The sequence below is a fragment of the Emydura macquarii genome, unplaced genomic scaffold (assembly GCF_026122565.2).
Source record: "Emydura macquarii macquarii isolate MOO-44397 ecotype Brisbane River unplaced genomic scaffold, CSIRO-AGI_Emac_v2 contig_431, whole genome shotgun sequence".
In the NCBI taxonomy this organism is placed as follows: domain Eukaryota; kingdom Metazoa; phylum Chordata; order Testudines; family Chelidae; genus Emydura; species Emydura macquarii.
In genome coordinates this window covers 6,415,796-6,428,879 of record NW_027130568.1, presented here as the reverse complement: position 1 = coordinate 6,428,879, position 13,084 = coordinate 6,415,796, and positions in this window count along the sequence as shown.

Sequence of the window (13,084 nt, the reverse complement as noted above, 5' to 3'; positions counted from 1 at the left end):
AAAAGGAGTAGATTCAATTTTTCATGAATCACATGGAAAATTTACTCCTAAATGACCAACTCTTAATAGTATTAATTATACTACAGTGATGATATTTGTTAATTTAATATGACTTCTAAAATTAATAAATGTATATAGGTATTTAGTGCACTGAATGAGGTACACCACATGTTGTGTAAGATCCATGCATCTTGAAAGATATGTTGGGGGAGGAGAAGGATGTTGTAGCAGTGGAGGTATGTTTGCAGGTTTTGAATGTGGTGGTCTGGCTGAACACTTTTCACAAAGCCATCACTCTATATCTGAACCATCAGTCCTCATCCTGAAAGGAAACCTACACAACACTTTCAAAAGCCTGGGAATTTAAATTCATAACTTTGCTAGCCGTTAAAAATCATGGTCTTAATAAAGACTCTGTCTTTGTGGCTTATTACAACAATCTAACCCACTAATTCCCTTTTATGTTCTACGAGTATGGGGTGCTAACAGGCCACTTCACCTTGAATGGTCCCTTTGTGCTAACTACTTGTGCTAAAACTATATGTTCCATCTTGTATTTAGCCATGACACACTTAGTACCATTCCCAGCCCAGAAGAAGAGCTCTGTGTAAATTTGAAAGCTTGTCTCTCTCACCAACAGAAGTTCGTCCAATGAAACATTACCTCACCCACCTTGTCTCTCTGACATGACTATTGTCATTTTAGCAGAACTACAGCATTTGGGGGGGGGAGGGGAGGTAACTGAGGAAATATGTACATATATCTTCCCATAATTTTGCACAACTGTGGAAAAATTAAAACTGTTAAATATAAAGAACAGCTTAAAATAAACTCTATCTGTTGAAATTATATAGAAATAAATATTGAATTCTGCCAAGTCTCATTGAATAGCTCTTCAGAGCAGGATCATGGTAAAATCCTGGCCCCACTGAAGTCATTGATAAAATTACCATGATTTCACCTCATATCTGTCTTATCTATGTAAAGGGCTATGCAAAAATTTGATTTCTTGTGTAGAAAGGGAAATGTGTGGCATGTGGCTGAAAGAGCACAAACAGGAAAGTGGTAGAGAAAGCAGTGCCAAAGTGAACCAAATACATTAAATATACTTAAACAATCAATAGTGCTTCATTCAGCCAAATTACTAGCTGATGCACTATTGATAGGTCTGACTTTAACAATCTGCATTTACAAAAGCAATATCACGATGAGGTACAGTAATTGGCTATTTAACACTAAACAACTGCAGGGTTTAATTTAACATTTCTTGGTTTTAGGATCCCCAGAATCTGTGACTCCAAAGGTGTTTATCCCCTTTAAATTAATTAATATAAATACTATTTCCCCCCTCTTGGCTACATTAGTCAGGGAACTTGTGACCTGAAAATCTTTTTTTTTTCCCCCCTCACGTCAGCATAGATTGGCACCTTTGTCAGCTGGCTCTCTTTTTACAGTATATTCATATGTTGCAGTAATATATAAATTGTGTGGAATCCTGGCCCCATTGAAGTCAGTGAGGATAACTATCGCCAACTATTTCTAAGGCAGCTTTATAAATATAGAAGCAATAATAATTAATAATAGCTTTGTGTTCTTTGTTTCAAAGTTTTTCAAGTTTTTACCATCCCCATTAAAGTTGTTTTAACACTACACCTGTTTTCATTAGATTAAAAGAATATGGCAGTGTGGTTATGATGGGGCTTGTTTATATTTGTTAAATGCTGTGTGTTGGGAAAAAGAACTAGAGGATCCAGTGTTGACTTTTATCTTTTATCTTGCATAGAAAAGGACAAGTTGTGTTCAGCATTGTGTTAGTAGTTGTGGCTAAACTTCGCTGGGACCAAGGCTTACACAATAACCTGATATCTGGCTCAGAGTAACACTAACTTGTTCATAATGTATTTGTGTTCATACTTTACAGTTCTACAGCTGGGCCCAAATCCTGAGTCATCACTAAATCCTTCATTGACTTGAGTCAGAGTTCTGGATGAATGAAAAGAAAAGATTGGTCCCCTGAAGAAAATGTTTGTGATTATGATTTATGGCTTTGAAGAGCTGACTTTACAGTATCTTACTATTACTCCTCCTCAAGGATTTTATTAATATGCCATTTAGGGATCTTAAAAGGAAAGCCCTTTGTTTAATGTAGCAGTTAAAATGTAATCAAAATGTAATTGCCATTCTTATTCATAATTGGAAGCATTGGTTATGGGACATGCTTATCTAAAATGTAAAAAATGTCGGAACAAGCAATCAACTTAAACCCATGCTATGATGTACTGTAGTAAAGAAAAATACAATAGGACAGTACAGCTAGGAGAAGAGGGACTGGAGAAGGTCAAATAGACTGGGGAGAGATGTGTGTGCGCACGCATATTTTCTCATTGATCGCTTTGACTTCAGAGAGTTAGTTAAGTCCTATGTCTCTGATTCAACCACAAACTATCTTTCATGGTTTGCAGGTCTGGGAATGATGTGGCCTCTGTTTCCAAATTGTACTTATTTAAACATACCTGGATTTAAAATTTTCTTGGATTTACAGGGCATGATTCTGCATCCTTTACTCATGTGAATAGCCTCATGAAAGACACATGAATAAGGACTACATGACAATTTAGGAAAAATTCTGCTCTCAAATTTTAGTGAGTTCTATGTATGTATCTTTGGACAGAATTTGACCCATTGTCAAAGTTCATTGGTCACTTTTTTCATATATTTTTTTATTTTTAATGAGGAATTTTTTTTTTTTTTACTTTTAAATTGCTAAACATTCTGGTAAATGTTAATCTCTTCTTATCCTATCTCCTCCACTACAAAACTTTGAAAATGTCTAAAACTCTATTTATTCACTTGTTCATAATTATAGAATGGTAGAATTATCTGCCTTTGAATTACATATAGAATACACTTTTTTAATATTTCCTCTTTCTTTGGTACTTTTTTTAGCTTCCTTGATAAACTGCATTGATTTATAACGTTTTTTTCATATTTTCAATATGCTGGGACAAACATGGAGTATATTACTCTTCTGTGAAGCTCCTAGCTCACTGTTGGCACTATATAATAATAGATGATGATAATTATGACTGCTAAATATTCTTTAAATAACCCCACAGTTAAGGAAAATAAATGGTTTCAATAAGTTTACTTCAAATACTTTCCCATTCCCTCAAAGTCGACTTTTTAAAAATCAAATATTTCTCTACAAAATTCAAAGTTACAATCTAAAATATTTACCTTAGTAAATTATTTTAACCGTTCCCTATGTATTCATCCGCTACTATCCCATATCTGGCACCTATTTCAAGGATCATGTGTGAAATTGCCTACATATCTATTATACATATACTGCTTTTATGATCACTATACATCCAATTTCCTTGGGAAATCAAAGACTGAAGTTAGTTAGTGACTTTTTATTTATCAAAATTTCCTGCCTTGTTCTATTTTTATTGGGTGTATCTTGTTTGCTACCAGTGTTGAGGCAACTGAGTAAGTGAAGAAATATTTTTAAAACAATGGTTCAGCCACCCACATTTCCCTTAAGGAACCTTAACAGTACTGGAGGAGAAAGAATGACTTCATTATTGATTTTTGTTTTTTCCCATAGCCAATTTCTATAATATTGAGACTTCGATTTCCCGTCTGCACCTATAAGAACGTAATTTGCTTGCACAATTTCAATACCTATTTTGAGGAGTCGTGACAGGGCGTATAAACCTTGCACCAGTAATGAAGGGATTAAAGAGCTGCTGTGGGCAAGGCTGGCCCTGCTCCTCCTCTCCTCTCAACCATGTTGGAGTGGAATAAGGGCTTAAAAGCAGGAAGTTCCATGCAGTTGCTCAGCAGCTTTAGGAGGGATTGTACTAAAGGGACTAGGGGAGCTCCATCCCTTTCAAACACAGTAGGACTATTTGTCTCAGTTTTGTGTCCGAGAGATTCCTGCTTAGGCAGATGAGTGTGCCTAAGAATTTTTCAGTGCCCAGACAGTAGAAGATGCTTGTTCTGCAGCCCTAAAACTGTGACAGGTGTGTATGTAAATGCACTTGCAATGGAATTCAAGACATCGGTTGGTAAAATGTAAATTGTAGCCTACATCACTCCCAGGTCATGCGCCCCAAAGTTGATGTTTTGGTTGTGTGGCTGAAGCGAGGGTCAGAGGCTATTGGCTAACAAATACTTGTTGGAAAAACTCAATTTGTGCTCAAATATATGTGACATAATTCAAATAAACCTATCAAGATGACTTTTTTCTAGAAGGCTGAAGAAGCCAAAAAAATATAAAATAAAACCCACAAAAAAACAATATCCCAGTATGAACAAACTACATTTTCACTAAAACATGATTTTAACATGATTTTAACATTGAATTTCATCTGCCATTTTGTTGCTGTGACCCAGTTTTGGAGATCCCTTTGTACCTTTTCGCAGTCTGCTTTGGACTTCACTATCTTGAGTAGTTTTGTATCATCTGCAAATTTTGCCACCTCACTATTTACCCCCTTTTTCCAGATCATTTATGAATATGTTCAACGGTATTGGACCTAGTAGAGACCTCTGAGAACACCATTATTTATCTCTCTCTATTCTGAAAACAACCATTTATTCATTCTCTTTTTTTCTTTTTTAACCAGTTACTGATCCAGAAGAGGACCTTCTCTCTTATCCCATGACAGCTTACCTTGCTTAAAAGCCTTTGGTGAGGGACTTTGTCAAAGGCTTTCTGAAAATCTAAATACACTGTTATCCAGTGGATCACCCTTGACCACAGGCTTATCATCCCCCTCAAAGAATTCTAGTAGAATGGTGAGGCATGATTTCCTTTTATAAAAGCCATGTTGACTCTTCCCCAACAAATTGTATTCTTCTATGTGTTTGATAATTCTGTTCTTTACTATGGTTAGGCTTATCCGCCTGTAATTGCTGGGATCATTTCATGAGACTTTTTTTAAAAAAAAATTGGTGTCACATTAGCTATCCTCCGATCATCTGGTACAGAGGCTGATTTAAGTGATAGGTTACATATCACAGTTAGTAGTGCTGCAATTTCACATTTGAGTTTCTTCAGAACTCTAGGGTGAATACCATCTGGTCCTGGTGACTTATTACTATTTAATTTATAAATTTATTCCCAAAACCTCCTCTAATGACTTTTCAATTTGGGGCAGTTCCTCAGATGTGTCACCTAAAAAGAATGGCTCAGGTTTGGGAATCAACCTCACATACTCAACCAAGAATTAATTTAGTTACTCTGCAATGCCCTTAACTTCCCTAAGTGTCCCTTTAGCATCTCAATCATCCAATGGCTCCACTGGTTGTTTAGGAGGCTTCTGGCCTCTGATGCACTTACAACTTTTTTGCTGTTATTTTTTGCGTCTTTGGCTAGCTGTTCTTCAAATTCCTTTTTGGCCTTCCTAATTATATTTTTATACTTCACTTGCCAGAGTTTGTGCTTCTTTCTATTTTCCTCAATAGAATTTAACTTCCCCTTTTTTTAGAATGCATTTTTGCTTCTAACGGCTTCTTTTACTTCACTGTTTAGCCATGGTAGCATTTTTTGGTCCTCTTCTTATGTTTTTTAATTTGGGGTATACATTTAAATTGAGCCTCTATTAGGGTGTCTTTAAAAAATTTCCATGCAGCTTGAAGGGATTTCACTTTTGGCATTGTAGCTTCTCAATTTCTGTTTGAACTAACTTCCTCATTTTTATTTAGTTGCCCTTTCTGAAATTAAATGCTACTGTGGTGGGCTACTTTGGTGTACTCCTCTCTTCCCATGGAGATGTTAAATTTTATTATGTTATGATCACTAACAAGTGGTTCAGCTATATTCACCTCTTGGACCAGATCCTGGGTTCCACTTAGGACTAAATCAAGAATTGCCTCTCCTCTTATGGGTTCCAGGACTAGCTGCTCCAAGAAGCGGTCATTTAAGATGGCAGGAAACTTTATCTCTGTATCCCATCCTGAGGTGACACATACCCAGTCAATATGGGGATAGTTGAAATCCTCCATTATTATTGAGTTTTTTATTTTTATAGCCTTTAATCTCTCAGAGCATTTCAGAGTCAGTATCACTGTTCTGGTCAGGTGGTCTGTAGTTTATCCCTAGTATTATATTCTTATTATCAAGCATGGGATTACTATCCATAGAGATCTATGGTGCAATTTGGTTCATTTAAGATTTTTACTTCATTTGATTCTATGCTTTCTTTCACATATAGTGCCACTTCCCCACTAGTACAACCTTTTTTTGTCCTTCTGATATATTTTGTACCATGTTATTACTATGTCCCATTGGTTATCCTCATTCCACCAAGTTTCTGTGATACCTATTATATCTATATTCTAAATTAATACAAGGCACTCAAACTCACCCATCTTAGTGTTTATATTTCTAGCACTTTTATATAAGCACGTAAAAATTGCCACTCCTTATCTTTCTGCTATTATATGATGTAATTAAATGGAACTTTTTTTCATTTGACTGTTTCTCATCAGATCCTACACATATTTTATCCTCTTCCATCCTCTTTTCCTTACTAGCAAAAAGAGAATCTACATGAATAGATCCTCCTCTAAGGGAAGTCGCTGCTTGAACCACATACTCCTCCGTATCTGTCGACTTTTGCCCAGCCCTTAGTTTAAAAATTGCTCTATAAGCTTTTTAATTTTACATGCCAGCAATTTTACTTGCCAGCAATCCAGTCTCATTTTTGTTTAGGTGGAGCCCATCCTTTCTGTATAGGTTCCCCAGTTCCCAATAAATCTAAACCCCTCCTCCCTACACCATCATCTCATCCACACATTGAGACTCTGCAGTTCTGCCTGTCTAACTGGCAGCACATGGAACTGGAAGCATTTCAGAGAATGTTACCATGGAGGTCTTGGACTTTAATCTCTTACCTAGCAGTAAGAAATTTAAAAATGTTTCCCTTTTACTAACAGCTGCAAGAATGCCTTGATCAGAAAGACTTTGTGCATGAGTTTTTCACCCTTGATATTATCTTCCAAAGCCCAGGTGACAAGGATTCATTAATACTAGGGCTGAACAAGGTATACCAAGTAGACAGCTGCATGATGCTAACAGCAGCATCCTGAACGGTGTTCAATATCTTGAGGGTATACTTGAGGCCTCAGAAGTGCATACCACAGCCAGACTCAACTTTGTGGATACTTGTTGGCCAAGAATTGTTCATTATGACTAAATATGACAGCTTATATACATTCTTCTGTGTTTGTCCACAATACTGTAATACCAAAAGGATAATTATACAATGATCTTAAATAAAGTAAAATAAACAGAGTTAATTTAATCCCACATTTAAATGAATTAAAAGCAATTCAGTAACATTAATGATAATTTTTGTCTCTTTATCTTTTATGAAGTGTCTGTTTAATCTTCAATATAACAGATTGCAAAAATATACCCAAATAAGCCATTTTCAATCATTGTTATTTTTCTAAGCACACCACCAAATTAATTCAATGAGCAATTCTGTATTTACATCAGAACATTTTGCAGGCAATATAGAGGGAAGCTCTTTGAGAGAGCAGGCTAATGCTTTACAAAGCTCTCTCTCTGTTCTTCAAAAATACAGACTAACTTTCAAGTACTGTGGGATGAACCAGAGTGTGAATGAAACCTAGGGAAATGTTTAATGTTGAACCTGACTAGCAGACAAAAACTACTATTCAAAACTTAACTGAACCTTGGCAGTGATTCGTAAAGATGTCCATTAACATTGTGCACATTACATTTTGAAAAGTTGTTTCTGAAGGTCCTTATTTAACCAATTTTGAGGCATGCTAATTGAAGATTTAAGGCTGATTGAAGAATGCTGCATTTAATCATGGATCCTAAATAATTATGGAAAGTTCATATTACTGCTACTTAAGTGAATTACACTGAACTTTGCTGTTTTCCTATGGCATGGTAGGAGAGCACTTATGGAGGCCCCAATCCAGATTCTGATGAAGTCAGTGGAAAGATTCCATTGACTTTAATGGGAGCTTAATTGAGCCTTAAATGAGGACTTCCCTTGGTCAAAGTGCTTTTTTAAAGTACTATGCTTTTATTTATTTATTCATATTATCTATTCAGGTTTTTTTTTTTTTTTAAACTATAAATTGGCTTCCATAGGTTTGGTTGTGGGCATCTCTCTCAACTTCCTAGACAGCAAAGGTGGGATGTAATGGGTAACAGACACTCAAATGAAAATATTCATGCAGGAAACTTAAAATACAGAAAAATATTCATACAGGAAACTTGAAATTCATATTCCTTTAGTGTAAATAATCCTTCCTAATAACCTTAGTGAGAGCTGGAGGGAAAATGATCTCATTTCATGAAGAAAAATGTGGTTTGGATCCGATGCAGAATAAAAATCAGATCTTTTGAAATTTAGAGAGACCCCTACCCCAGAATAGTTAATAGTCTGCTGACTGGGGCTTTCATGTGGGAAACCCAGGTTCAAGTAATCTTCTTGACTCAGTAACCACCAGGCTATACAGTCAGACACTCTTGGTGGTGGCGGTCCACTTTTTATAAATTAAATATTAATGGGGCCAAAGAGAGGTCATCACTTTCTCTATTTTTAACTAAAAATCCTATCCTGGATCTGAGAAACATTGCCAACAAAAATTTAATCAAAACAGATGTTTTTTCAGAAAAACATCTGTTTTCACAGAAAAAAGTTTTTAACTGAAATTTTTATTTTACCAGACAATCTTTCAATTTCCTCTGTTGCTGATATAAGTAATTGTCATCAGTCAAAATGAGGTCACAACAAATTTGCATGTAGGTAACTTTAATCTTGATTCAACAAAGAATTTAAGCATGTGCCCAGTCATAAGCTTCTGAATAGACCCATTGATGCCAATGGAATTACTCAGGCGGAAAGTTGGGCATGTGATTTTGAATGCCTTGCTGATCAGGAGCTTTAAGACTGAAATGGGGAACAGTAAAAAAAAAAAAAAGTCTGGTTGTTAGTAAGAATTTTCCCATCTGTGAAGAGTGAAATATTAATGATCACCACTCCAGAAATTGCACTTTGTTTTTATTGTAATTATGCTCTGAGATATGCTTTTTTTATTGATTTAGATTTTGCTCTTAAAAAAATCACCATGACAATAGGTGCCTATTCAAACTTCTGGATGTCCCTGACATATATTTAGATATATAATGGACAATTTATATATATTTTAATTCCTACAATTGTTGCAGCAGCAACATCTGTCCTTCTTCCACCCTACTACACATGATCTAATGACTAGACATGTGACCTATACAGTTGAGAACCCTCATAATAGTCTTTCCGGAGATCTGGAAGTTAGGTGAGAAGAATGGTAGAGAAACATATATATATATTATATAAGGGTATTGTAGAAGAGTAAAGAGTTTAAAGCTGGACACATGGTCAGGCCTAAGTTACAGGGAAATGGGGTCATAGCACAGCAAACCTTGTTTCTGCTAATTGGTGTGAATTCTAGTCAGTCTGTTATCTCTCTCTTCTTTTCCTCCCTTCCTGGCCATCTGCTCAGGGGATGAGACTATCACCACTCCTGCACAAGGCCAGGGTGCGAAGAAAGCATTATCTTCCTTCCCCCCGCCCCTCCCCCCTTGGCATGCCTTTACTTCAAAGAATGTTAGTGTAAAATTAATAGGTTTTGAGGTAATGTGCCTGCCCTCTGTATGGTAATGCTGTAAACAACAAACAGGGGTGGGTATAATTGTATTAATTATGTAGTTGTTAATATTCATTTTATAGGTGTCAATGTAACCAAATAAGGATCTATGGGGAGTTGCCAGAAATGTATACATTTACATATTGTTATGGATAAAAGGACTGTAAAGTAACCCCCTCGTTGCTCACTCATGGAGTCGAGGTGGAACGAGCAGGCAATAAAGAGTTCCGTCTCCCCAATCCACCCCAGGGACAACCTGTTTGGTTATTTCCAACAGGTATTAAAGAAATCATACATACGGTTAAACGGGTGGAATACCAATGTGCTGAAGATACTTCCCCTTCTGCTCCCATTGATTAGTTAGTAATTCAAATGTGGATTAAATGATCTTAACTCTGAAAAGGCATAGTATTCTTGCTAAGTGAAAACTTCGTTCTCCAAGGCAGCTGAACAGGAAAGTATTTGTAGCCTTATCTACAGTTATGGGTTACTTTAACCAATTATCCACCCCAAGGTGAGGGTTTATACCTACTTTAGCTTGTGAGTTTCAGACCCCCAAAATCGACTATAGCAAAGCTGTTATCAATAGAAGGGGAACCCCCAAGGTGCACAACGGACAATACATTGCTCTTTTTATAATGACTTTTATTAGCCAACCAAACAACACATGCACTGCAATCTGGTAAAGAAGAGTAAGACCAACACAGAACACATAGTATTTGCATTACTTATACTAGGCCCATGGAAAAACATGAAGTGTTAGTCGTTGTCATCATCATCCTCACTAGTGGGTGTCATCCTGGCATGTCTCCTCTCTCCCAATGCATTTAGGTTGGGATACAATGTTTATAATGTGTTATGTTGATGCCCACTGGTGTTTGTGCATATTCAAGAAGGTTTTAACCCCTTTTCCTTAGTTGAACTTCCACACCCCACTGCTTTTGGGGTGCCCTATTTTCCTGTAAACTAATTTGTTAGTTCCCCTTATACTCATTTACTTCCTCATCACCATAGAAACTTCCTTAAATTAACAGTCTGTTACTAATGTTTCACCCTGGTTACCAAAGGTGATCTTGTAGTGTCTACTGATTTCTCCTAGACATTACTATGCAAACTCAGTAGTTATTTTCAAAATATCAGCATATAACAAACAGAGCTAGCTCAGCAGATTTATTATTAATAGTTATGCTAATTATTAATATAGTTATGCTAATTAATATAGCTAAGTCCTAAGGTTTAATTTGGCTAAGTTAAATATCTTACAGTCCTGTAGGCCCTATGTTACAACATTAATTAATACTTATATTTCACCACTATATCCTAAATATACCTGATTCCTTTTATCCTTGGCTACATATTCCAGATAAGACAGCTAAAATAAGAGTAGACTAATTACCATTGATAAAATGGGGTTTTAATCACAAAGTGCTGAGAGCTAAATCCTACTGCTGTTAGTAATGCTAACTTAATAGGAGCTTTTCCTGAATTAGGACTGTGTAAGAACTTCCCCCAAATTAATATAAACTCTCACAACCTCCTTTAGTTTCAATGGGCCAAAAGAAAAAAGCTGTTGATTTTTAAAAACAACATGGCCCAGAGGGAGTTGTGCATGTGTGTCTAAGGGCAAAATTTGCTCCTAACACTTTTGGAAAGCTAAAGAGTTTGATCAGGCATTTTATTAAGATTTCCAGAGAATGAAAATATATATATAAATTAGGAGCAATCCTCACAAACCTCAACATACTCCCTCTCAGATTGTTTGGTTACGACAAATTCTATTATTTGAGGGATGAAATGAAATTAGCAATTACTCCACATCTAAGGCACTGGGCGTGGCTCTAGTGCTAGGTAGATTCCCAACTGATTTTTTTTCTGCTTTTATCTTCCTGTCTTCCAATTTTCTACACAGGTAGTCAGACATAGTTATCAACTTATCTGGGAATCTGTACATCGGGAACCTGTACATCATGAATATATCTTAAATCAGGCATATGTGAGGGTGTAGTAGAAGGTGTATGGTATAAACTCAGTTTTGATTTCAGCAATAAATGGCATATTTGGTTTTATTTTTGAAGGTGGGAATTTGCCCTCCTTGGGGTGTGAATGCTTGGCAGGGTATGGACGGGGAGGGGTGTCGAGGGAGTGGGGAAGAACACGTTTCAGACTTTGCCTTTTCTAGGTCTGGGTGGAGAGAAATTACTGAAGAAAACACTTTTTTCAAGAAATAGACTGTCATCTTGCAAGGGGAAAAGAGAAAAACAGTTGAAAGGGGATTAGTTGTATCAAAATAGAAACCGAAATTTGTCATTTTCTTGGAGAGGAGTGAACTCACTGAAAGAAAGAAAAGAAAAGAAATTGTTCTTCAAGTCAGCAAATTAGTGAATATCCTGATCAGGCAGTCAGGGTTATTCAGTCAATTTTAACAAGCATTGTGGGGAGAAATCCTGTCAGCAGTTCTAGTCTGAAGATAACACTGGCATTTCTACAGTACGTTCCATCCAAGGTTATTCAAGCAATTTACAAATGCCCATTAATGAAGCCTTACAACACTGCTATAAGTGAAATATCAGTGTCCCCATTTTTGCAAATTGGGAACTGAGAATCTAAGGTCTTGTTGACACGATGGGGTACTATACAGTATAGGGGTCTGATTTCTACTGCGCACTAATGTGTTGTGCATTACTTGGCCCATGTAGACCCTGCTGGTGTGTTCTAAAGGTTTCTAATGCACTTCAATGTAGTGCTGAAACAATACTTTAGTGGACACCAGCAGGCTTTACAGAGACCTACAGGTTAGTATGCCTCAGAGATCGCATCCCCATAGTGCGTTACCCCACAATGAAGACAAGCCCCTAGTAACTTGTTCATGATCACAGAAGAAGTTTGTGACATAGATCAGTGTTTCTCAACCTTTTAAGTAGAAAGTATCCCCTAATGTCTAAAAATTTTAATAAGTACCCCAACACTCAATTTCCCATTCTGAGAAATACAATAATTTCCCCCTTTACTGTTGGACAACTGTATTTCTCGTAGAGCAGGAGAGTTCTGAGTTCTGCAGAGCTGTGTGGCTGTGGCAGATCACAAAATCCCTTACTGTTTCTCCCCTCCTTCTTCCTCCCCTTCCTCCATATAGGAGCAAAGGTCAACGCCAACCAGTCACTATGGCCTGACAGCAGGGTCATGTGGTGTTCTCCTCACACAGGCAGGAACTTGTGAGGTATGAGCAGGCAGTAGCAGCCCACCAGAGTGGATAGCAGCGCTCCCCATGTCTGTCCCTAGGGGGTGCAGGCTTGGGGCAAATCACACTGTGTGGGCCCCTCTTAATATTTTTATACTGGTGAAACCTAGGGCTGTCATAGTTGTCAATTTCACTGCTCTAGCTGAGCAGTAAAATTGA